Source organism: Ambystoma mexicanum, chromosome 1p (genome assembly GCF_040938575.1).
Source record: "Ambystoma mexicanum isolate Mex_15411 chromosome 1p, UKY_AmexF1_1, whole genome shotgun sequence".
NCBI lineage: Eukaryota > Metazoa > Chordata > Amphibia > Caudata > Ambystomatidae > Ambystoma > Ambystoma mexicanum.
In genome coordinates, this window is record NC_090921.1 from 538,504,872 (window position 1) to 538,530,926 (window position 26,055).

The window sequence follows — 26,055 nt, forward strand, 5'->3', positions numbered from 1 at the left end:
CCCCAGGTTGCCAAAGCGGTAACCTGGGGTGCTAAAAAAAAGGATGTTCCTTCCTTCAGTGGGACGTGTGCGGCGTACCTCTGTAGGAAGGAACATCCTTTTCCAAGATGTCTGCCATTGAAAGGGAGGGCGAGGCTCTGTATGGAGCCCCTCTTCCCTTTCCATGGTGACCTGCGGGAGGCGAAGAGAAGGAGCGGAGGCGGCGACGGCACCCGCCGCCACCGAAATAAGTTAATTAGGGGGGTAAGGGATGAACAAAAAAAATTGGGACCGAGGGTGGGGAGAAGATGGCGGGGGAGGAGCCGGCCGTCAGGCAGCTCGGAACGTGGCTTGTACCAGCAGTTAGTTCAAGCCCGCATTCTTAGCTACCTGATTAGCTGGCTCCCCCGCCCAGGGCGCTAATATGCTTTAGGAAAGACCATAAATTCCCCTTTACCTGTGCCAAAATAAGTTGCAAACAATCCACATAGTGCATCTTAGTATGCACGTCGTGCATGGGCACATCCAGGCCCCTTTTCTCCCCACCCTTTGCACAACTGTGCAGGATGAATAATTATGCACACTTTGAAACACATTACAATTTCACAAGCGCGATGAGCTTGGATATGTGCACAAAACAAGAAACATTCCCCTATGCCTTTTCGGAAGAGGTGCAAGGTGATGTTAAACGGATACATTTCTTAGGTGGAACCACAACAGTATGAGATGCTGTTGTCCCGCTTGCATTTCTATCCCTGATATAGGGATAGACTGTTTTTTTCGTTCTTTTTCTGACATTTCACAATGAGAATGTTCCTTTAAGTGCCTGTCACCATGAAATACACTCCTGACACCCATATCAGCTCTGGGAGCTAATGATACATTAATGTGATGAGTATGCAAGGGGTCTGCCAACACCGGTGAAAAGCACTCCGAAATGCACAGATCACCTTTGGGAAAAAGGTGACATGTGCATTTCCGCTACTCGAGCACCTAAAAAAGTGCATCCTGCACACTATTTCCACACGACCGATCTGTAATCTAAGGATATCACAATATAATGCTTTGAATACTTCATTCGCAATCTTCAGAACACTGAGTCCTGTTCCTTCTCGTTGCAGTCATAAACGTATTTGGGTGAGCTATGACAGGGAAACAAGCAACCATCTTAGTTGAACAGTAACCCGAGGAAGCCAAACAGTTCCAGGCAGATGACCATGCATGATCCATTAATATGACTGAATCCAGCACTGAAACCCGCATGTAGCAGTGAGCGGTGCTGCCTTTTTGGTTGCTGCTGCCACCTTACGGAACCAGCTCCCTCACACGCTTCGGGCCACGCAGGACCATTCTCAGTTTCGCTGCATGTTAAAAACACACCTATTTTAGGCTGGCCGCTTGGTAGGAGTCTCCTCAGAGTGTCTATTCATCACCAAGTTGCCTTCCGGCGTTAGTTGCACTCTATAAAACACGCAACATAAACATGACAGCCTGTGTTTAACAGTCACAAAAGATCTGCTACTCTGAACCAATCAGCCGAAATCACAACTTTACCAACCTGTTAGGAACCTGACCAAATGCCACAGTCTGCGTCCCAAGACGTAGCACTTGTATCCAAGATGGCGACTGCTAGGGCGGTGCCAGGCGCAGTGACACGTTTAGCGGTCCCAGAAGTACTTCTGGGATGCCACCTCAAAGGCAGAAGCACATCAAGGGGCCGGCGTCTGATTATCAAGGGCCGGCGTCTGATTATCAGATTTGCCCCGCACTTCGGCGAATGAACCTTTAGGAAGTTATGCTCCGCCAAGGCCACGCTCTACCCTAATTTCCTTCCAGTAAGTATTGTCTCTTAGTTAGGGACATTTAGGACATTCAGGAACTCATAGATAGATTTCTGTATTACTTACGTTTGCAGTTCTTATTCATGTTTCTTTAATGTTCCTTTCCTAACACACATCTTAGGTCCACAGTCCGCTCCTCAAAGCTGTGCTATAAGTATCCTTTCATAAGGTGAACATAGTGCCTGTATAGAGGGGATGAGGTTAATAGACCATTCAGTAATCCATGTTCCTTGTTATTACAGAAGGAGACTCTACCCTGCAATCCTGACTCAACCACGGTCTATCATCCATTTCTATTTGCTGTGGACCGGGGCTGGGGTTGCTATCCTGGTTACGTCCCTTATCGGTGGCTTCAGGTTAGTACCTCTTCTCTGGTGCATGGTAGACTGCACCCTGCAGTGGCCCTCCATAGCCACGCTAGATTCAGGTACTGACAGAATAATCACACCTTATATACAAGTCACTCCAGGGTGCAATGGAGAAAGCCTTTTAGACATGGTGGCTGCTCAACAGGCAATGCAAAAAGATATAGCTATGTACAGCTAAAATAATCTAGCTTTAGCAGAACTGTTATCCACATTACAAAAAAGTGTTCACCCTATTGAAGAAGAGAATACATAAAGCACAGAAAACTGCACCACAGGGGTCAAAAAGCCCTACAAAAGACTCTGAAACCTGCATCTTTTCATTATTCCTATGGAACCCAGGAAGATAAACCTGACCCTTCCGAATCTGAGTCTTTAGGTTCAGAGATTGGAATAGGAGCACAGCCCCACCCCCCATTGCCAGGTAAATGGAATCTGGAAGACTTCCAAAGATTCATGACCCAATGTTTACTACATTTTATGAATCGTTCATGAATTTATGTTTCAGGTCAATCTAAGGTAGCTTTTATGTTAATGCATTTAGACGAGTCTGAATTGACATGGGCTTCTCCTTGGATAAATCATCAGGACCCCATATTTAATGATTATCATTCATGGTGTCATTGGAAAGATTGTTCAAAGGAAACATTTGCAAAAGAACCCTATACCAGGAGCTTCTGGATATCAAAAAGAGAGTAAAGATTTGATAGCCTATTTTGCCACGTTTAAATATCTGTTTTCAGAAGTGGCCTGGAAAGAATATGTACAAACTACGTTTTTCTGTCAGGGGCGTAGAGAAAATCTTAAGGATGCCATAAAACAGATCCACCCTTCGCCCTCTAATTTAGATGATTTAATAGATCTTGCTTTGTAAATCGACCAAAGACAAGGAGAATGGAAGGGAAAGGAAAATAAATTTGAACTCAGGAAGGCAGCTCTCTAGGTTTAATATTGAGAATGTGGGGGGAGAACCACCGGCACCCATGCAGACAGGAGATGTATGGGGACCAGTCAGCTTGGAAGAGAGAGAACGACGTAGGAAACAGAATCTGTCTTACTACTACTGTGGGTTGAATGGGCACACAGTCAGGTTCTGTCCCAAAGCGAAACACCCCATTCCCCATCACACGTCCCTCTTGCCCACACAATCGTTGGCCATATGTATCTGGGCATCACTTTAAAACAGACGTCATGATAGAGACAAGAGCTTTAATCGATTGTGGGGCCACAGGGAATTTCATGGACGCCAGGTTTTCTCGACAACATGGCATAACTGGGGTACTTAAGTTGTGTATAGGACACATCGATTCTATTGATGTTCAATCTTGACTTCTGGACCTATTACCCATCAAACATGTATCATATGGCATGTGGTGTGTATCCTAATGAACACATAGCATTCCACCTGATAGATGTCTCGTATTTCCAAATCATATTGGGTATGCCTTGGCTAGCCAAACACAATCCTCTTATTGATTGGAACAAAGGAATTGTTACATTTACTTCCACTCATTGTTCTGAATTTTGCCACTTGGAATCTCTAGGTGATACCCCATGTTATAAAGAAACCCAAACCACCTCTGTAGTTATACCTCATATGATTGATCCTGTGGATAACCTTTGTGTCGAGTACTAAGAATTCCAGGATGTTTGTTACCCTAAAGAGGCAGAGGCATTGCCCCCATATGGACCCTATCATTGCAACATTGAGCTGACTACGGGATCCTCGATACAATATGGGAAGACAAATGCCTTGACTAGTGCAGAGACCAAGATTTGCGATGTGTATATAGCTGAAACTCTTGCTGAGGGGTCCATAACACCATCATCTCTGCCTGCAGGAGCTACTATATTCTTATGTTTATGACATGTTACTTTCCTAACACACATCTTAGTTCCATAGTCCGGTCTTCACAGCTCTACCTTAAGTGTCGTTTCATAAGGGGAGCCTTGGGCCTGCATAAGAGGGGCGGGGGCTTTATAGACCATTGGGTAATCCGTGTTTCTTGTTATTACGGTAGGAGACAATACCTTCCAATCCGGACTGAATCACAGCCTACCAGCCATTTTATGTTTGCTGTGGACCAGGGTGGAGGGTGCTATCCTGGTTACATCCCTTATTGGTGGCTTCAGGTTAGTTCTTCTTCTCTGGTGCATGGTGACTACACCCTGCAGTGGTCCTCTACAGCTACACACGATTCAGGCACTGACACCTACCACGTTGAACTGGCATTGCCAACAGTAGAACTAATCTGGGTCCAAGATAATTGAACCTAACAACTGAATGATTAAAAAGATCTGAAACTATGCTAGCACAACCATAAGCAGAATGTAGCGTAATGAGTGACTCATGTGCAGGAACACAACCTGCTGAGCTAGCCACATTGTTCATAGGCATACAGGCTGCTGTGGTAGGATATAGGGTTAAAAGCGTATTGAAGTGCACACTGAATGCTTTCAGCCTTTAGTTCTCTTTTGCTTTCGCAATCCATGTTCCATGGTAAACATGTACGAGTTTGCACAGGAAATTCAAGCTGAAGTGCAAGCTGACACTGTGCACTGATAAAGACGCATTCCATAGAGGCGCTTCACAGCCATGGCCTGTCTCTGAGATGGGAGGAGGGAAGATGGAATGGGAAGGCAGGTGTCTTCCAGTACGTTTCCCTAAACAACAACGTAGCAAACCTTCGAGAAGAGTTTGTGTCAAGCCTGATTGACAAGCACACCTAATAAAAGATTTGCACGTACTGGGGATGGGGGGATTCTCCAGCGGATTTGCATTGTGAAGGTGCAAGTGCCCTGGGTTAACAGCTCGCTCTTGGTGGTGGTTCTTGCCTTGCTATGTCTCGCTTGAGTACTCACCAGAGCAATAGAGGGTGCACAGGGAGTCCTGTCCAGACCAGAGTGACCAGTCCAATGCCTGACCAGAGAGAGAAAGCGTGGCCCTGAGTGTCCATTGCTTAAGCTAAAAGAGTCCCAGGTGTTTGCAGACTGATATCTGTGTAACATAAAAATGTGCCTGATGCAATGTGTAACGTGTGCCTTGCATTTTGTCCCATTCCTGCTAAATTGAAGTTCATACGCAGTTTTAGTGCTCATTCGCCATGTCATCTACTTCTTGCTAAATAAATACTGAGAGTAAAACGTTTGAATTACTCTCCACAGTGTTTTTATTGCTTCCGTAAATCATCAAATCTGTGATGAAGTAAGTGTGCATGTTTACTTTGGTCTGGTTCCGGGGACAGACGTACACCAGCGTGATACACAGACCACCTCATGCAAATCTGAAAACATTTGGAGGAGACACAAACCATTCACAGACACATATGCTTGCAGTTGGTTATCAAGCTTCACAGATAGAAAAAGAGGAAGGTCTCAACAGAACTAAGAGATCACCAAAGAACATACTTAAGATTTTCCACTAGGGCCAAAGAAAGAGGATACAAAAACAGAACACATGAGCAAACAAATGAAAATGAAAATAAAATCCCCTAGAGGGGAGATTTACAAATTACTCCTTCGCCAACCGCATTAACAATCCCAGGAAAAGTGAGAGTGCAGTGAGCAGGGCAAACAAAAAACATATGCCGAAGGCAAAACCCCATTGTCATATTGCTGCAGAGCCCTGTGCCTTACACTGTGATCCAGCAATGGGCCTGGAGAGAAATGGCTAACTGTTCCAAAATAATCAATAGCAATCAATAGTGGCTCGCGGTTCCAAAATAATCAACACCAACTGATAGCATGCAATGCACCCTCAAGGTGCCACATCATCTCATAGAGATATCTTGGTGTATATGTCAAGCTTTTCACTAAAGGCCAATCACTAATCTATTTTTCCCTGATATACAGTCCAACCTCGTCATTCTTGGACAATAAACAGGCTATTTGAAACATTGAAAATTAAAGTACTCAAATAAAAAGGAACCCAAAGATGGTCCACCTACTTAATGCAAGGGAAGTCAGCAGAAGATATCAAATGTAAATTAACATGGGCTTGTCTGATTAATTAAGCATCGCCTGCCTATGGCAATCAGGCTAGGCGGTGGCACACACACATTCAATCAGCATAATGCCTACTGGATACATTTCTAACATTTCTAATAAGTAATACAATGCTGCTTCAAAGCAGTACTTAATTCTATGGCCATATACCACTTATCAACTAGTTTCTTAAAGTTCTCCTCAGTTAACTTTTACCCAAAATTAACTTCAGCCAATAAACAACAGTAACAGAACATTGTATTTCTTCAGTATTGAAGTTTTGGTATCAGAGAAAAGTAAACACGCATTGGTACCAGATAAACCTTGCATAAAAAATGAAATGTATGAATACTTATTTACATCAGTTTGCCTCCTGCATGAATGTGAGATTGTGATTTTCTAGCATATGTGAATGGAATTTTAATGTAGAGTAAAATGAGTTTGATCTAATTCTGCAGGTTTGGATTATAAAACAGTGCTATCAATTTAGAACGCATAGGATCTAGGTTCAACCACCCAATTTAAGAGAACGGTTTGGGGATTTCCTATGCAGGGATTGGTATCCCTCCCCTTTCACTTATCAAAATGGGTCACACTGTGCAAGGTCGAGAATGAGGGTGAATGAAATGTACATTACCGTTATTTTCTATGTGAGTGGAAGTGACACAGTTGCGCTGCCTCTCATTCCCAAATTCATTTTAAGTATCTATGGCTTTCACATGTCACTCATTGTCAAGAACTTCTTTATTCAGCTATTGCACAGGCCACCTTCGGACCACAGCCCAATGTTGACTATATTTGTGAAATACTTTGGGTACAATTGAGTTGGATTTTTGTTTGCAAAGATCTGCACTTAGGTTGCACAGAAGTAATATCCGTTTTACACTGCATGCACAGCTCAGACAATAAGTTGTTTTCTTATTTAAATGTAAACTTCCTCAGCTTTAATACAATGAAAGTAAATTAAAACTCACACTAGCAAACTACAATATCCTATTCTCATTCTGATTCATCAATTTATCAGCCTCTGTGCTCTGCGCACAGAAATGCTATGTGTTCTACAACCAGTCAAATCTCACATTGGCTTTAAATATAGTGAGAGAGCTCTATGGTATTCCACACAAAATGCCAAGATATTCAATTTGGAGTGAGCGCCCCTAATGGAAATTACCTCCCCAAAACTCTCACACTAAAAGCACTTAGCAGGATAATGGGCCTAATTACAAGTTTTCTGGTCTGGAATTAACGTGCTAGTAATTCTGTTTACCAGCAGAATTACGGACTGGAAAACTACAAGTTTGCTGGTGGGATGGCCTGATTTACCTCCAGCCCAGAGCTGGAGGTAAGCCAGGCATGCCATCAGCAAAAAAACAGCTGGTATTACTGGCATCAGCACCGCTATTACCGGTGCTGGTAATACCGACAATCCCCCCATGGAGTCAGATGGGACTCCATGCAATGGGGATTTACATGCCCTTACTGGCACCTGCAATATGCTGGTAATTCCGGCTGATCAAGTACCAGTAATGGTATTACCATCTGGTGGTTTTCCACCATATTTACTGGTGGGATACCACCAGATGTGTAAGGAGGCCTAATGATTCTAGGGAATATTTCTATTTACATTTAAGGAATCTTTATACTCTCTTCAAACTATTATTTAAGATACTGTGTCAGAATGGGCCTTTGTGAGTTTTCAAAAGGACTCCCAGTCAGTCTCTCCTCCCTCTTGGGAAGCATGTCCACCCTGGGTAAGAGTCTCCTCAATGGGTAGGCCAAATTCTCTAGTTAATGTCCAGGCTTAGCACTCCTCATTTTGAAACAACAGGTGGTATCCCTTCTGAGTAGCTTTGGATTCCATAGCCAGCACCATATTCCCTGTGTGTTCCTGCCTTTCATAATCACTCATATTCCCACTCATAATCAAAATAGTGTATGACGTTATCAGGATTATGTCACACTTGTTGACTACCCAAGGTCTTCCATTGGCTTATTTTACTGTCACCACTCCCACATTAGCACACCTCTCAACCTCCATTGAGGCAATTTACCCAGAGTGATATTGAATTCTGAATCCATTTTTATTTTATATTTTTTATAGCAACATGACACATTGCTAAAATATGGATTTCTATAACCCACCAACCCACATGCACATCTGTATATGTGCAATGAATGCATGCAGTTAATTTCATAAAGTTATCAATATTCATACTTTTGTTTATTTTGAATAAATGTAGACATTTGACTGATAGAGGGCAACCTCATGATAACAACACACCATTCCCCTGGATCCTATGTTGTATCATTTCATAGTTATATTAAAAATCCTTTTTATATGCAGCAGATAATGCTACATGTTAAGTCATGCCCCCCCCCCTTTAAACTGCAGACATAAGAACCTCTGTTCAGCGCAATGGCTCATTTGAGTAACTCTTTGAAATGCCTTCCTTCAATGATTGATTTGAGTGATATGACAGGTCTTCTTGTTCTCGTTCCATTAGGCCGGCCATTTGTCTGACTTTATGGAGAGGCACGGCTGGAACATGGCAGGCATTGAAGTTTCTATGAAATGATGAACAGGCTTGATTGTCCTAGAAGTAATCCTGATGCTTATCAGCGAGCTCACCATAGACTCACCGTTTGTTGAACTGTAAGCTGTATTTCTTAGAATATATTCTCCTTAGATGTACTTGTAATTATCGGGCCCGCTCATTAACCAAGTGTGTCTATTCCACAGGGCCCTTTGTTCTTCTCTGAGCCTAATGGGCTTTTTATGGCAACAGACAAACAAAGCCTGTTTGCTCCAGGTGGCCCATCTAAATATCTTAAGAAGATTTGAGCCCCACTGCAAGGTTAGATTGAACAAGAGTTTTATCTAAAATCAGATTATCAAGAACACAGCAACATATGCAGTTTTCTAAGCAATGTGAGAAAACTATTGATAACCTATATATTTGCACATCATGTATTTCCTTTTGTAAAAATATTTCATGTGCAATTCCTTGTATAATTATCATAAGTCCCCACAGGCATTTATAAAATGCCACAGTTATTTTTTAAATATAACTTCTTGAAGGACTACACCAAGGTTTGCTGAAAAATGAAATACAGTTTTTACATTGGATCATTTCTGACACACTGGTCTATTTCATATTCTCAGAGATGTGACTGCCTGACTTTTTAAATGGGTTTTTCACATGTTACAGGGTAGTGCATCATTAAAACATATGCCTATTCTCCTGATCAATGTTGAACATTATACTTATATAAGAAGCATCCAGCATACTTTATTGTGATATTAAATTTCTGCAGGTCCAAGTTCGTAGGTTTATCGGTGCATGCTTGTCTTACGATTCAGTAAAGTACCTTATGTGTGGTAGACTCTGTGCCATTTGTCAGATGCAGTAGCTCATGGAAGCTAGTAACTTCCTGCATCCCCCAGGTACACCCTTTTTGTGGTAGTTAGTGAAGAGAAATATGAATGAATTGATGCATTTGTTATGGCCACTTCACTTTAAATTGAGGCATTCTCCATTTCTCTTAATTTGTTTCTACAATTTAGGCACTGAAACTTTGAAAGTTCTTGAGGGTTATGGTCAAAAAGAAGATAAACGTCCCAGAAGCAAGCATTGGAGAAGTAGAACAGACAACTAACAAAGAAAAATATGAATGAAGTGATGCATTATTTTAGCACCTCTTCAATTTAAATTGAGGCAGTCTCTGTCTCTTAATTTGCTTCTACAAGCTAAGCACCAGAACTGTGAAGCTTCTTGAGGCACATGGTCCAAAAAAGGAGAAGTGATCCAGAAGCAAGCACTGCAGAGGTTGAAGGGATACCTAACGCAACTCTGACTCCATAAGAAGACAGCAGTGCATGTCTTGCATACTGTATGCCTAGATCTGTGTTGAGCAGTTTACAAGCGAGACCAATCTATTTAAGCATTGAACCTGTGTGGATGTGTAACAATTGGGGTTTACTTGCAGTGCATAACATAAACAAACCCATTTGAAACTTGTTCAATTGCATTTGACACGTGTTCAAATACAGGACAGCAACAAAAGACATGTAGACAGTAATGGTATGTTTTAAAATAATTTCTTATACACTATACATGCTTCCTCGAACCCACTCAGTGGTTTAGAAGATTCATTTCCACAATGCTCTGGCAGCCTCTAACTATAACCAGCACGTTGCTAACTGCCAGCAGAAAATGTACCCTAAGCTATATTATCTGCATTTTACATTTTGTTAATAAAACAGAGTGTTCAGAGAGTTGGACAGAGAGAAGCAGTTCGATGAGAGAGGTTACAGTTGGATTGAATCATGCAATTGAAAACATTTTGTTAAAGTTCATGTCCTTGGAAAAAGAACAAAATACTTTTCCATGTGAAATGCAATTCAGGTATTTGTCTATTTTGTAAATTAACATTTGGACACTGCATGAGTAGGCTATTTTTGCAAATGAATGTACTTGACACTTACATTTTTAGAAAGACATTGTTATTCTATTATCAAATATCATGCCAAATGCAGGATGCTAATGGGAAATTAACATTGGAGGCTTTATGTTTAACTTATATATAGCGTTTTGATGACTACAATGTTTTCCTTGTGGGATGGCTAAGCGTGAGAGGGCACCTCAGATTAGCCTATTACATGTCGAGTACCATTTTTTGCAAATTGACGCAAAGTCAATTGAAAGCACCCCATATGTTTTTTGTTGGTGTGCTGACTAAACTTTGGAGACGATTATAGTTTTTGGGAAGACATGAAGATTGTTTTCTGCACTGTTAATTCGTGAAATCATTGCCAATTCATTGGGAAATGTCCCTGCTGAGCACTTCAAAAAATGAAGACTGTTGATTATGACACAAATAAATACCCACAAGTCAGACAAGAAATAGGACTGATTGAGATAAAGTTGGCTTCAGTATATATAATCTGAACCACATTGCTGGAATCAGACCAAATAACACCACAGCGGCAGAGGCTACCTTACTGAAACCAATGGACTGGGCTGACAGGCAGATGCTGAACTACAGAGCTGGTAGGCCAAAACTATAAACACAAGGCTGGGCTGCCTGGGTAAGAGGCAAGCATCAAATTTAATTTATTTGTCATAGAAAGGCTGAACTGCTATGAGACGACAAACAGCTTGCAAATGCTTTCAGTATATCTGACCTTGGACCTATAACTTGGCAACAAATTCTTCAAAATTCAAACTTTTTAACTCTTGTCTAAAATAAACACTAAGAAACACCATAATGTATTTTTGACAGGTAGATTTTCTTCTTTCCCTGCGCTGGTGAATCACTGGGCTTATCGTGATACAGAGGGTTAGCATAGCACAATAAGACCTGTGCTGCCCCTTGTATTAATTTGACCAGGTAAATTAATCGGTCAAAACACAGGCGATGGACGAGGAAATTCTAACAGGGGGTTTAAAATGGTTTACCCATGTAACAGAGGTATCTATATGAAGATGAGGTGCAAGCAACTGAATGCAGTAGGGAGCAGCCCCCACTTAAAGCAAGGCAGTTGAATTTGCGTGGAGTTATTTAGTATTGTAAATGTGTGAACATAGAATTCATAGGGTAAAAAGACATTAGCACTTTAAATGGTGTTATGTTTATAAAGCCAAAAATGCTTTTTTTTATCATGATTTAGTAAGTAGGCAAGGTACAGAATGCATATTATAAAAATTGAGTAGGAAAATTATTAAGTGTTTAACTATACCCAGGCAGAAAAGAACTCTACCATTAGTGTAAGTGACAAATGCTTTTAATTCGAACAAGTATCTTTAATGAGTAAATTGAATGCATCAAATGAAGAAACTCTCTTCACACTGTGGAAGCATGAGTCAGCCCGGAGCAAAAAAGTTTCAAGGCCACAGATTCCTGCAGAAATCAGGATAAGCAGTCTGAAACCAGACAGATAATGAGGCCATGTCTGAGTTTCTAGCCAAGGAACACAGCTGCGTGACCATATTTGGGTAGCGTGGCAGGGAAAATCCAAGGATGGGTGCCAAAATGTATTTCAATTTGAAGGATTAAGCAGATAAGGAATAATTGCCTGGTGCGTGAGTAAAGTCAATGGAGAGTTTTGTCTGGGCATGTGTTAGAAAAGGGTGGGGGTTCGACTCTCTTTCTCAGAAAGATATGAAAAGAAGCTCCGTTATCAGCACAGGGACGAGAGTTTGTGTACTTGACAACAATGCTGTTTGTGTCATCCTGGAGTGAATAAAACCTGATGAACCTGACTCTGTCTCCGGCCTGCTGTCTGAGTACTTTTGCTGAAATGCTGAGAGCCCCAGAGAGCCCTACAAAAGCCCCAGAGAGCCCCAGAGAGCCCCATAACTTCCAGGAGAGCCTGTCAGAGTGGGAGAGGTGCTGAAAAGCAAGGTCGGGGTCTTAGGACTTCGAGAACACCAGTAATTTTGTATCCATAGTTTAAGATTTCTTGTAGGTTGTGTTTAGGTAACTGCCCTCATAAGCCATGGACCTCTGGCTGAGTTATTTAACCCTTTCAATTGATCATTAATCAAGCCTGAAAGCACTAAAATGATAAATGCAGATGTCAGAATATAGGTACAGTGATGTATCATGTTTTCACCAGGACAATAGACAGCAGCCAAAGAAAGAGTCCCAGCAAAGAGAAGGAATATTCCTGGACATTGTGAGGGGTTTGCGGATGAACGAATCTACAGATTTGAAAGAAGTGTGATTTGGAGCCATGTGTCCAAAAAAAGACTTTAACATGTCTGCCGTTCAGTGAATCTCAACTTGACTATTACACAGCGATTATAGAACCCCCCACCCAATAGTCTTTGCTGCCATTGAATACCTGCAAAGATATTTAAAAAAAGTAAAATAGAAGAAAAGATATTTGCAGATATAAAATTATACCAAATATGCATTGGCAAAGCCAACAGTCTTGGCTTTGTGTAGGCATCGGATAGGAATTTACCAGCAGCTGCCATAATGATACTAGCAGGCCATATGGTTTCAAATTCTGGAAAATAGTGTGATTACCTGAGCATATGATAGAAATTAATGTGAGTAGAACGCAGTGGGGTGAGGATTGTCTTGCTGGTCCATGGTCCTCATTTGTCAGGGAAGTGTTCCTTGAAGAGCAAAGTCTTCAGCAATTCCCTGAATTTCAGGAGTGAGGTACCCAGCCTGATTATTGGAGGAAGGTTGTTTTAGAGCTGGACCACAGCAGAAGTGTGCTTGCTTTCTGGTCTTTTCCTTCTTGTACTTTTTGGGTTCCAGTCTGGCCATATTACTGCTTCTGGTGTTGATCACCAGAGGTGTTGGTCTTTTTAGCTCACTAAAATGAAGTCTTAGACAATAGAGCTTTGTAAGTGATGCAGGCTGTCTTGAAGGTGATGCAAGCTTTGAGGGGTAATCAGTTTAGTCCCTCCAGAGTGGGGGGAATGTGGTTGAAGTTCTTCAATCCTGCAATGAGATGTGCCGTGTTATGCTGGAGACCTTTCAGGAGGGTCAGAGTGGTGGTTGGGACACCTGCCTGATGGGCATTGCCACAATCCAGGTAGGAGAGCAACAGGTCCTAGACAAGGGATATGAAGTCTTATATGTTGAGGTGAAGGGATTGATTTAGCAAAGGAGTGAGAGCTGGAAGTATGCTGTTTGTGTCATCTTGGTGATATGTGATTTGAAGGAGAGGTTGTAATTGATAGTGAAGGAAAGGGACTTTGAACTAGGGGCAGGTTGGAGGGAGAAGCTGTTGAGATCCATCCGTGTCAGCCAGTTTTGAAGTTTGGTGCATTTGGTGGATCCCCTGTGGAGAAGGATCTCTATCTTGGTAAGGTTGTGTTACAAGTAGGCACTTGGCATCCATGCTTGAAGACAGTTTTTCAATTGGGTAATGTTGACCTTCAGGAATATGCTATGATATGTTAGGTATATTTCTAAAGTGCAGCGTTCGCCCGAAGGCATCTTTGCACTAGACCATCAGACACCAACCAGAGCAAACAAAGATGAACCAGAGTCTAAAACAGATGAGTCTTCAACAATCGCTGGAAAGAAAGATGGTTTTCAGTATCTCGCAGCAAAAACGGGAGGGAGTTTCAGGCTTTTGCTGCAGCCACAGAGAAAAACCCGCCCCAACACAAGAGCGCTTCACGCAAGGGACCTGTATGTTCAGGGATTACTGTGAGTTGAGCACGCTAGAGGGAACATAGGGGCAAAATTTAACCTGGATATATTCAGCTCCTACTTCATAGAAGGCTCTGTGGAAAATGCATAAGGATTTAAATAAAACATGTTTCTCAATTGGAAGACAGTGCAGCTGGTGTAGAAATGGAGACTTGTGTGGGCCAAAGGGAGGATGTATTACAGCCCTAGCTGCCATATTTTGTAGCAGCTGAAGGCGACGGATTAAATATGCTGGTTGCGCTAGATAAAGAGAGTTGCAGAAATCAATACCACTCAGAACTAAAGAGGATACCACTGGAGCATAAAAATGTGAAATGATATAGGGAAGAACCTTACGAAGGACCCTCAGTTTCAGATGTCCAATTTGGCAGACAGTAGCAATGTGATCCTTCATTGATAAGGAGCCTGAGATTTTTAGACCTAGATCGTTCACCACTGCTACCGGAGAAGGGCAGGGGCCAAGTGTAAGAGGCCAAAAGTCAGGAGTCCAAAACATTGAGGACACACCCATAAGAGCACACAACCATAAACTCTGTTTTATCCCAAGTTCAACTTAATCCAGTTGTTAACCATCCATCCTCCCATGGACTCAAGGCAACCCCTCTGCTGAGCAGCCATCTCAGAAGAAGAGAGATCGAGCCACAAAATAATCTGCGTGTCATCAGCGTAGGATAGCACATGAAACCGTGGAGTGGATAAGTCCTACAAGTGACTGGATGTAAACATTGAACAAGATAGGGGACAGTGCAGATCCTTGTGGGACTCTGCACATCAGAGGCACAGGTTTGGAACGGAAGGGTGAAAGATAGATTGTTACTGTCCAGTCAAAAAAGAGGAAAATCAAGCAAGCACCTGCCCGATAAGTCCTGCACTAGTCAGCCGAGCGATCAGGGTGGAGTGGTCAATAGTATCAAAGGCAGCTGAGAGACCTAATAGAATCAGTACCCCCTCTCCACCCCGATCAACAAAGCAGGCCAAATCATCCATCACTGATACAAATTCAGATTCCGTCCCTCTGCCGGGGCAAAAACCACACTGAAATGGATTGAAGAGATCAGACAATTCCAAAAAAGAACTGAATAAGGGAAAACTCAGAGATTCCATTAATTTCATAAGGATTGGGAGAAGTGCGATTGGGCGAAAGTTGGATAGTACTGAAGGATCCAGTAGTGTCTTCTTCAGAAGGGGTATTATTAAAGCATGCTTCAGCTCATCAGGAATAAATCCTGATGCAATGATTTGTTGACTGCTAATGTGATCCAGGGAGCGATCTTAACCAAAATGTCTTTGGGCATAACCAGGGGAATCAAATCCAAAGGTGAAGCAGATTTTAATTTATTTATCGCTAATAATATATCCCGATTAGTAAAAGACAGAATATTAGACCAACCGATATTCAAACAGCTATAAGGGCTAGGCGAATCAAAAAGACCCAGCTGAGAACTAGGGTTAGCAATTTTGTTGCAAATAGTTTACATTTGTTCAACAAAAAATGCTGAAAGTGAATCACAAGGAGTTTGGGAAGGGACAATAGTCGATTGTGTTTTAATCGAGGACGACAGAGAGCGTACTAAGTCAAATAATCCTTTAGGTTGATTTATGAGACCTTCAATTTTGTCCTGAAAGAAAATTTGGTTGGCAAGACCAAAAAATAGCCTTCTTTAAAATAAAATGTCAAGTTTGTTAATTTTCAAGAGAAGCACAGTTCACGTTGGGAACATTAAGATCCAGAAGCCTGGATGAACAACATTGCACCAAAAACATGCAAAATGTGGCATTTAGCCTACACCCCCCACCCCAATCTAATAAAGGAACGTCTCTTACATGTCCACCAATACATTATTACAACTCTTCAGGGATCATTGGTCTCCTAGACAGGTGTCAATTCCAGTCTGCGTATGGTAACCTCAAGGTTGGAATAGTCACAGGATCATGGCACCCCCCCCTACTAACATGTGAGGCAGGGCTCCTCATTCCAATTAGGTGTATGTTTCACACAAATCTGACCATTCTATTTTTAACAGACCCAGGCAGGGTCACTGTGAATTGCCGCAGTTAAACGTTCCATCAGGTATAGGTTCCGGGCCGTGTACCCATTCTTTCCAGGAGGGAGCTCTCTTTTCCAGTGTACAGCCAGACACGCCCTCATGGCCAGGAGTAAGCTGTGGGACATATTTGGAAACCTTATATATTCTCCCTCATACCCTTGTAGTCCAAACAGTATCAACATTGGTGTTTTCCCCCTCACAATCCCATCCAGGGCCCTAATCCAGCTGAGGACCTCATCCCAGTAGGATTGAACCAAATTGCATCCTCACCACATATGCCAATAATCGACCCTCAATCCACACTCATGCCAAAACATGGGACTCACGCTTTGGAACATTCTGGAAAGCCTGGCCGGGTCATACTGCCACCTGTGCAACAATTTAATGGCATGTAGTGTGTACTGGCAAGAGATGTCTGGGGGAAAAGTTCCATCTCCAGGTGTCCCTCTGACCGCTGTCTCAGCCTGTCAGAGGATTCCCTTCACGTGTCAACTTTGGCCCTGTATAATATACCAATGAACCCCTTGGAACCAGGTCCGGTGGCTAGGATCTTTTGGAAGGGTGTGCGCTCCCTCTGTATTTTTTCCTTCCAGGTCTCCTTCCTGATCACCCCCTTCAACTTTAGGTATGAGAAGACAGAGAGTGTGCCCAGTCCCAATACCTCTTCCAGCTCCAGTATTGTAATGAATCTGCTGTATCTCCACAATTGTCCAACCCTTTCCAAACCCGCTTCATACCAGGCTTGGAACCTCGGTGGATTTGGAATGTCATCCCTTATCTCCGGCACCCAGAGATGACCCAGCAGAGACGGCCATGTTGTAATGCCACCCAATCCTGCTCCTTGTCGCTAAATTCTCCAAATAGTACCCAGAATGGGGTGTTCCCTTATCCTTAGTATAGCTTCAGCCTGGGAACCCACAACAATTCCCCCATCATCGCCGATCTTAAGCGGTAGTTGCCAAGGCCCACCCATTGCAAATCTTTCCACCGTCTGAGATGAGGAATGAGAATCCGGAGCTGAGTGGCCTTATAGTACAATTGTATGTCCGTGAGTCCCATCCATCCACTGTCCTTTGAGAGACTCAGTACCACACTAGAGACCCTGGGTTTCTTAACCTGCCAGAGAAGTCGCAAGAGAGTGCCCTTGGTTACTTTAAAGTAGGAGTTGGGAATCTGTATTGGGAGCATCTAGAACAGATAAAGAATCTTGGCAAGTACCACTATTTTAATCGCGTTCCGTCATCCCATTCAGTAGATAGTCAGCTTATTCCACTTCACTAGATCTTTCTCGAGTACCGTCATCCGGGGGGTTTGCCTCGTAGAGACCCTCTAGCTCTCTTGTGACGTTAATGCCCAGGTACTGCAGTGCCCCTAGTCTAACTTTCATTCCCAATGATGAGAATCGCCCCACATCTCTGTCCCTACTTTTATCCAATGGGAAAAGGTAATAATGTGCCCATGTTTATTTTGAACCCTGCCATGCGATCATATTCTTCAATCACACCTACTGCTACCGGCACAGAGGTCAGCGGGTTCACCACATGCAGGAGCATGTCATCTGCGTAGAGGCCAAGTTTGTAGGTCATCCCGCCCACAGCAAACGCCTTCCCTTGTCAGTTCTGTCTCAGTCTTTTGGTAAGCGGTTTTAGTGAGAGCACAAACAGAGCATGGGAAAGTGAGCAACCCTGCCTTGTCCGCCTACCCAGGTTAAACCACCTTGAGTATCCCTCATTCATCGCCACACAAGCCTTTGGGGAGGAACACATTGCCAAGATACCACTAAGAAGTATCTTGCCCAGACCTATTTTAGTAAGGACCGCCGCTAGGAAATACTACTCCACCCTGTCAAAGGTCTTCTAAGCATCCACAGAGAGAAGAGTGGTGTCACCCTGCATCCCTTGAGCCGCATTTATCAAGTGCAGTGTCTTTCTCATGGTATCTGCTCCCTGACGCCCACCTACAAATCCCACCTGGTCGGATTGAACCAATTCCAGTAAATGACCCTCCAACCTCGCCGCAAGGACCCTATTTATTTATTTTATTTTTACTTGGCATTTATATAGCGCACATAACCCAAAGGAACTAGGCGCTTGTTGCTTAAGAGTTTGGTTACAGTACTTATAGTTACACAGGTTACAGACATTGCATATGATGGTTCAGATAGATAGGTAGCAGATTGTGAGTTAAAACCTTATCATTAGTAAGTTACAGGACATATGAAAGGTGCAGGTTCAGCGCATGGCTGCCAGGGTCACATTAGATTGTTGCAAGTAGGTAAAGTACACGTACAACGCAAGGCTGTGTGTGTCACATTAGGTAGTTGCAGGTAGGTAAAATCCCAATACAGCACAAGGCTGTGAGTCTCACATTAGGTAGTTGCAGGAAGGTAAAATCCCAGTACAGCGCAAGGCTGTGAGTGTCACATAAGATAGCTGCAGGTAGGTAAAATACAAGTACAGCGTGAGGCTGTGGGTGTCACATTAGGAAGTTGCAGATCGGTAAAGCACAGGTGCAGCGCAAGGCTGCATGTGTCACATTAGGTATTTGCAGGTAGGTAAAATACAGGTACAGCGTGAGGCTGTGGGTGGCACATTAGGTATTTGCGGGCAGGTAAAGTACAGGTACAGCGCAAGGCTGTGAGTGTCATAATAGGTGTAGCACGGAGCTGTACATGTTCACAGTAATGGAGCAGGTGGGGATAGGTCGGAAGTCCGACAGTTCGATGGGAAGGAATGGTACAGATAGTAGTGGGTGCTAACTTACTGAGAAAGAAAGAGTTAGATGCTGCATTGGGAGCCAGATTGAATGTGAGTAAACATACCTTTAGTTTCATTTTTCAAGTGGGATATAAGGGATCCCCCCCTCAGCCCCGACCAAGCAGTGGACAGGGAGCAGACAGGGCCTTGAGGTGTGGGCCTTTGGGTTGGGGGCCGGCTTCTAAGCTGCCGGCGACTGATTCGCTGGAGAAGAAGAGCAAAGACCAGCAGGTGCTGAGGAAGAGGGCTGCCATTAATAGAAAAATAAAATCATGCCGTTGAATGCCATTCTTCAGCAGGGAATGACCATTGGCAGCGCACTCCACATCAAAGTACTGCATGTGCGGAACCCCACTCACCAGCACAATGCATGCCACAAGAAAAAGGCAACAAAGATCAGGCTTCAAGGAGGAAGTGGAGGCTCTGGTGCACTCCGGGCTGTGTGCCAGGTTGGAGGAGCAGGGGGGAAGCGACCCTCGCCCTTCTACAGGTATAGCATAAATTCATAAGTCTATCATAAATCTTGGTGTCTATGTTTAGGAGTGACCTAGGATCCCTGCCCTCCTTAGGTATCACCATAATGAGGGCCTGGAGAAATGATTCCGGTGCTCTCCCCATCTCCATAATGTCATTAAAAAGTAGCATCAGGAAGGGAAGTAGGACCACCCAGAAGGTTTTATAGAATCCTTGGGTGAAACCATCATCTCCCGGTACCTTCCCAAGTTGGAGGCACACTATGGCGTTCTGAATTTCCTACCTGGTAATTGGGGGATCCATGGCCCCTGTTTCAACTTCCGATAAGGATGGGAGGTGAGTCCTTACAGATATTCATTAACCTCCCCCATGGCAGCTCTCCTCTCACTCCTGAATAGAACCTCATAAAATGGGCAAATGCCTCCTGGACCCCTTCTACTGTGTCCTCCTTTGCCTCGCTCCTCTCTCCACCTCTGTGACCCTTCTCTCTGCTCGTTGACCGTGTAACCTCATGGCCAAAAGAGCATCCGCCTTATCCCCTTTCTCATAAAAGTTTGGTTTCAGAAACTGTAGATTGCGGACAATCTTCCCCTCTTCCAGCAATCTCAACTCCTCTCTCAGGACCCTCGCCTCCAAAATATGGTCCTCCCTGTCTGTGTGTGATGACTGAGCAAGCCTTTGAAGGGCCCCTATTCTTTCCCTTAGTCCTTTCTCTATGAGCATACCTTCCCTCTTCTTGCGGGCCTCCTCACCAATCAACAAACCTCTCCATGTGGCCGTCGCCACGTCCCATACCATTCCCTTTCTCACCTCACCGTGTCATTGATGCAAAGAAGTCCTTGATTCTATTCTCCAATTCTTCCTTAAACACCGGGTCCTTCCACAACAACTCATTACACCTTCATTTAGAGTTTCTGGGGCAGAGACCCCCCCAATCAATGTCTACAGACACCATGTCATGGTCTGTCCACGAGACTGGGTGACTCCCTGAGTCCCTTGCTCCTTCCCATAGGTCCCTTGAAATATACAAGTAATCTATTCTTGTAATATTATTGTGTGGAGTGGAGTAGAAAGTGAATCCCCCCCTGTGGGTGGAGGTACCATCATATGTCCCTCAGCCCGTACAGCTCCATGGTCATTCTGAGCTCCACATCTCCCTGTTTCTGAGGTTGCCATTCCCCCTCATGTTTGGCCTGCCTGTCCAGGCTCACATCCATCCAGACATTAAATTCACCCCCAAGTATAAGATGTCCCTGACCCCCAACCATTATTTTTTCTATGGTTCTCTGCAGGAATCTCTGCTGACCCTAAGGTAAACCTTGCAAAAGTAAACCTTATTTTTGTTACCAGGCCAGAGAGCATCATGACTCTTCCTTCTGCATCTGATCACTCCGTCATCACTTCCATCCAGAGCCCTCTCTTGACCAGAATCCCTACTCCTGCTTTTCTAGATGTTCCTGGCCCCCAGTATTCACGTCCAAAAAGGCCACAGGGGATCCTTTGTTCATCGCCTCTCTGATACCTAGTTTCCTGGAGGATTAAGACATCAATCCCAACCTTCCAAATTCTCTGGCAACCAAGGACCTCTTGATGGGTGAGTTGAGCCCCTAACATTCAATGTACATACGTGCAGACTGTCAACCCTCGTGACACAACCTCTCTTAGCCATGACCAAATCCTGTATCTCAAGTAAATCTCTGAAGAAAAGCTAATACCCACACAGCTAAAAGCGCAATTCCACAGGTGAACACAACCAGAGCCATCCAGTCTAACCTTAACCCCCTTAACCCACCCTCCGTCTGCCTCCCATCCCCCAAACCCCTGCAGCGCTCGGCCCCTCCCAGTTACCATCACTAGATGAGTCTGAACCACCAAACAGGTCCAAAACCCAGGCCTTAGCCCTATGCACCTCAATCCTGGGTGCCCCCACCCAGCCCACTAAACTTCAACAAACACATTACAAACCAAATGCCATTCGACATTTCGTAAACTCCCTGACCAAATCTTAAGAACACTTTTATATCCCTTAAAGTACAGACTGTGACTCCCCCTCTCCCCTGATGTCCGCCAGGGGTCTACATCATACCATAATTCCCCAAAAGACTCCTCTGTGCACCTCAGGAAGTGTGTTCAAGTTGTATTGGGAGGGGACAATGTTGAGCTTCCTAAATTTCCTTGAGCCTGGGATTTATTTCCTGCTTGGGCCCTTAATATGCCATCTTCTGTCTCCATCGTTCTCTCCCTGTGGGTCCAGGGCAAGTTCTTCCTCCCTGAGTAATTCCCTTGTGACTCTGTTTATTTCTTCCTCAGTCACGAGCCTGTACTTCTGCCCCTCAAGCTCGAAAGAAATAAAAAACGGGAATTACCATCTGTATCGTACACCTTTCCCATTCAGCCACTTAGTCAAGTGGAGCCACAGCCACCTCTTCGAGAGGGTGAGGAAGGACAGGTGCTGAAAGACAGCAATTCTCGCCATCGCCAGCAACACCTGCTCCCTGGCCTTTGCTTTGTCTATGATCTTGAGCCTATCTGGGTAGTTGTGGAAGCGGACCAGAACCAATCTCGGGCCTCCATGCGGGGCACTGGCTCTATGGACCCTCTCAATTTTTGTTTCATCAATCGAGTCTTCTTCGAAGTGGAGTTTTGTGATCTCGTGTCTCACTCTTTTGAGATCTCTTGCAGTCTCCCTGTACTTTTCGGGCACTTCAAAGAACTGGCGGTTATTTCCCCTCTCCCGGTTATCAAACTTGTCCATTTTGAGTACTATCTCGACTTCCCTTCTCTCCAGGTCACCGATCCTTACATCCATTTGGGTCTCCAGAGTATCCAGGGAGGATTGGTTGTGTTCCACCTCTTGTAGCCTCTCCTCCATTTCTTCAAGTCTGACGTTGATCCTGTCGACTTTACCGCCAATGCCGGCGCTCATGCCCCGGATTTCCTCCATTAACGAGGCAACGTCCTTCTTTGTTGCCATTTAGTCCTCACCTCCAGCTGCCATCACCTTCCCTTTGTTGTTGTCTGCGCCTTTCGTCCTGCCCAGGTAAGCAATTTCAGCAAGCCGCAATCTAGGTTCCATACAACACCGTACCAAGGTGGGGCGCCACCCTGGAGTAAGCCCCCCGCGCCCCCTTGCGGCCCAGCAAGCTGGCCTCAGAGCATGAAATGGGTGGAGGCAAGTCCCCACTGCAGCCGCAATCAGGTCCCCCAGGGCCCGTTCAGATAGGCTGAGCCAACATTCTCCAGAAGAATGTTCCTCACCCGTGGACTCTGCTAGTCCCCCTCCAAAGGGGTATTACTTCCTATGTCATCAGGCTCGGGCTGCCAGACACACACCCCGAATTCGTGGGCCACACACCTCCCCTAGAGCCTTCTACCTATTGTGGACCCAGTTGACAGGTATCCCCTGTGTCTGGCAGTTCTCTAAGCTCCTTCCTATGAGCCTGCAGTTTCTGAGCCCCTGTGGTTCAAGTAAGGTCGACAACACAGGGACAAGGTACAGCCTGAAAGAGCCTCCCCCACTTCATCGAAACCCCCATTTCAGGGACCACCAGAGCAAGCACACAGCCGGATCCTGGTGGCCCTCACTGCTATGTCTGCACTTCCTCAGAGTTTTTTGGTCAGCCTGACCTTCAGCGCAGGCCCAAGGGGAATCCCAGCTTTGTGGCACTTCACTCTCCTCCGCAACCTCCACACTAGATCCTATGGTCCTTTGGGTCAGGGCCGAGACTAAGCTCTAAACAGAGCTTGACGGTTCAGACGTCCTCTTCTGGTACATCTCAGCTCTGTGGGGGCCATAAGTGGGGGCACACTTACTCTTTAGGGGCCTGGGTGACGGAGGAGTGCAGTTGGGCAACTTCCATCCGCAAGCCTGTTGGTGGCCATCAGCCGACCAATATAACTTTATCAGCTGACCTATAGCAAGCATATCCTCAATTTTCGTTCTGCTTCCCTTCGTTTAATCTTGAGGGATTTCAGCTCCTCGGTAAATCAAGGTTCATAGGGGTGATTTACTAGTTTGCAGAGTTTCTGAGGGGCAAAACAGTCAGCAGCATTGTTGTATGCCTGCGTCAGAAAAAACAGAGTGCAGAGATCATGATCAGTGCAGTTAGCATCGATATAAGCATCTAACTCCTACAAAGGGACCGAGTGCCACATGCGTTTCCACATTTCCTGTTGTTTAATCTTAGAACGGGGAATATGGGAGGCAATGGAGAAAGGTACACTATGGTGATCAGGCCAACTGACAGGGATCACGCGAAAGACTGATACGAAAGAGTCAGAGGCGAATATGAGACCAGAGCCTCATTCCGAGGTTGGAGGTAGCCATGGTGCTATTAGCAGTAAATGAATTGGAATGATTTATTTGCAGTTCAGATGCAAAGGCAGGAAATTCATCACAAAAACAGCGATCATAACCAGGTGGGCGGCATACTAATAAAGCATCCAGCATTATAGAGGCAGAAACAGGAATACGGATTAAGAGTGCCTCTATTTTAAGGTTGTGCTCTATCGGAATAATACTAACCCTAAAAGATGGCAGCCACATTTTAGCCAGAGCAACAGAGGAAGTACTTGCCGGGTTGCTATGGCAATGAAAGTATATACTTAGACCGATCTACCGCGCCGGCGTCTGGAACCACACAGCCGATGCACAGAGATTGGATCATATGCTTCACAGGTAAGCACTCTCAGAGGGGACATTTCTAACCGTATGGGGGATGGTGTGAAACCGGAGACGTTAATCGTCTTACACCGCACATAGACTTTAACCCAGGATGATTCCGAGCACTAATTAACTGAGACACACATTCTACACACCAAGAAATTTTAACAACAATTACAACTAAAAGAGTATGGTCTGGCGCTACTATAATCTAAACCCTGGGGAACCATTTGCTAACATATGCTTATGTATCAAGTTGTGATCTTGTCACAATTATTACTATCAGTGCGCACTAAGAACGGACAGCATGGCCAATACGGAGAGCTTGATATTTAGGATCGGCTCGCATAGGCATATATATATGGATATTTTTTTTTTAAAGGGTGACATTACTACTTTACCATGTATGATACAGAGATAATGGGCCTCATTATGACCTGTGCGGAATGCGTTTAACGGCGCCGGTAATGGTGCCAGCGCCGTTAAACGTATTGCGTGCTATTACGATGTTCCCTCGCGGGACCCGATGTGGACGTCTGGTTTTGCCAGACGTCCAGAGCGGGTCCTGCATGGGGACCAGGGAGCTAACAACAGGCCGGTCGTAAATGGCCCGTTGTTAGCTCCCGCACGCATTCCCATTGAGACCTATCGGGGCTGAAATGGGAATGGGGAAAGTCAGAGCCCGGGTTCCCTGAAGGAGGAATTACCGGGCCCTCCAAACTCGGAATAGCCCGGTAATTCCCCATTCAGGGAACCCAGACCCGGACCCGATTTTGGAGGCTGCCATGATGCGAATAGTGCCATGGCTACCTCCAAAGTCGTAATGAGGCCCAATAAATTTTAGGTGGGATTAACCTGTGACTTCTCAGACGGCAAGGTGGACTATAGCCACATGTGATTACCTAGCAGACCATTCATGCCTATATTTACAAGCTTTTTCATGTGCATAGAGAAAAGAGATTCTTGTAATTCATTTGAGTTAAATGCACAGTTATGCCTACATTTGGAAGGTTGTTTAATTACCAACTACGAGTTCATGTAGTGCTAAATCATGTAATTCAAATTGACTAACTTTATAAGAATGGACCGTTTGCAGGTCAAAGATATATTGCCAATGAGTTACGGATAATCAGATACAACTATTACCACAAAATTATTATTATTTTTCTTTTTTTCCTTTTCTTTTATGTTTAACCCAATTGAGCCAACCCTTTCCCCTTCCTTTCCTTTTTGTCTGTAAGTATGTAAATGACTACGTGCATGCATGCATGATTATTTCATACACTGTGAACATATGTGAAGAAATGTGATTTGGACATATGCACTATTGTTCGAAAAAGACTCTCGTGAAGCTGAAACACGTGTCAAAGGGCACTTAAGTAATTTGCACAAACCTCTTTAATACAAATCTTCAAAAATGACTATTGTGTGCCGCAGTTATTGTGTGAAACCAAGAACTCTTAAACTTATCCATGGAGGTAGGGGCTTTTGTTTCCTTCGAATCTTTTCACACCAACGTGACACGTTTGAACACAAAGAGTAAATAGGTTGCTGGCATAAGGAGTTGTACCCCCACAAAAAAACACCTCAAAACTGTTTTTTAATCCTAAAAGAAGTTTTAAAAATTACAGCAACACCCCCACCAGGATGGGTGGATATGTGATTGCAGCGCAGAATGTCATAGTTGGGAGGTAGCGAATGAACTACAGACTGACCTGAATGCTCCCAGAACCAGGTTTCCGTTACGAAAATTAGGTCAGGTTG